Consider the following 1,656-nt stretch of genomic DNA (forward strand, 5'->3'; position numbering starts at 1 on the left):
CACACACACACACACACACACACACACACACACACACACACACACACTCACACAGTGGAATATTACTCAGCCATCAGAAAGAATGAAATATTGCCATTTGAAATGATGTGGATGGAGCTAGAATGTATTCTGCTAAGGGAAATAAGTCAGAGAAAGACAAATCCCATATGATTTGACTCATGTAGAATTTAAGAATGAAAACAGATCAACATATAGGAAGGTGGGAAAAAAGAGGAGAGGGAAACAAACCACAAGAGACTCTTAATGATAGAAAACAAACTGAGGGTTGATAGAAGGAGGTGGGTAGGAGATGGGCTAGATGTGTGATGGGTATTAAGGAGGGCAGTTATTGTGATGAGAGCTGGGTGTCATATGTAAGTGGTGAATCATTGAATTCTACTCATAAAACCAATATTACACTGTAGGTTAACTAAAGTTTAAATTAGAAAAAAAAAAAAAGATAACGAGTCAAGGAGAAATCCCAGTGGCAAGTAGCTTATGAGACTTTAAAATGTATAGAAATTAGACATGCTATTTGAGGTTTTTATGTTTGTTCTTTGGTGTTGCCTCTCTCAATGACTTCTAACTTTCTACAAGAGACTTATGTTTGCAAATATTTGTTTTGATTTAAGAGAGAGAGAGATAGAGAGAAAGCACATAAGTGGGGGAGAGGGACAGAGGGAGAGAGAGAGAGAGAGACTCTTAAGCAGATTACACTCTCAGCAGAGCCCCATGTGGGGCTCAATCCCCTGACTCTGAGCTAATGACCTGCAACAAAATCAAGAGTCAAGACATTCAACCAACTGAGCCACCCAGGCACCCACCATTTTATTTTGTTTTGTTTTTTAATTAGAAAGTGGCAGACTAATTAAACAGACTAATAAAACAGACTAATGTAGTACAAAGCAGAGATTCTATGTGGAAGTAGGTGATAAAAGAAGAATGATAACTAATGATCTGAATCAGAACCACATTTGGGGCCAAAATAGCCTCAAACTGACCACTGGAAATTAATCTTTCTGTGCCTCATATGTCATGTAATTTTCTTATCTGCTCATAAGTTACATATACAACTTCATTTTATTTTACAGAGTAGAATTTTGTAAATATTTTTTTCATAAACTTTAGTTTCTAAAGAAATTTTCGATTTACAGAAAAATTTATCAGAACTTAGAATTCCAAAGTGGTTAAGCCATCTCATATTCCTGCCAATAGTAAATAAGAGTTGCTGTTGCCCTAGATCCCTGACAGCCTTTGGTGTTGCTGAGGTTTAGAATTTGAGCCATTCTATTAAGTATGTAGTAGTATCTCATTGCTATGTAATTAGCAATCACCTAATGAATATTTGAAAAAGACATCTGATAAATATTCATTTTTCTGAACATTGTTGTCTAAAACTTATTTTTAATATTTAAGTTAAATACCATCAGTCCTATTTCCCTGTTTAAAATATTTTCTTGTTTCTATGGCAGAATATTCTACTGGGAAAAATCCAAGAACTGTTCAAGGTGTCAATTGTTCAAAACAATCTGTCTGTTCCAATCACTTAATGGAAAAGAAATTGAAAAGTCTGGGCAATTTCAGCAGACCAATTGTCTACTCTATTGTGGCTTTCTGTTGCCACATGTTACAAGGCAAGGCAATCCCAGAACATCA

The sequence above is a fragment of the Herpailurus yagouaroundi genome, unplaced genomic scaffold (assembly GCF_014898765.1).
Source record: "Herpailurus yagouaroundi ecotype Mexico unplaced genomic scaffold, PumYag 162, whole genome shotgun sequence".
In the NCBI taxonomy this organism is placed as follows: Eukaryota; Metazoa; Chordata; class Mammalia; order Carnivora; family Felidae; genus Herpailurus; species Herpailurus yagouaroundi.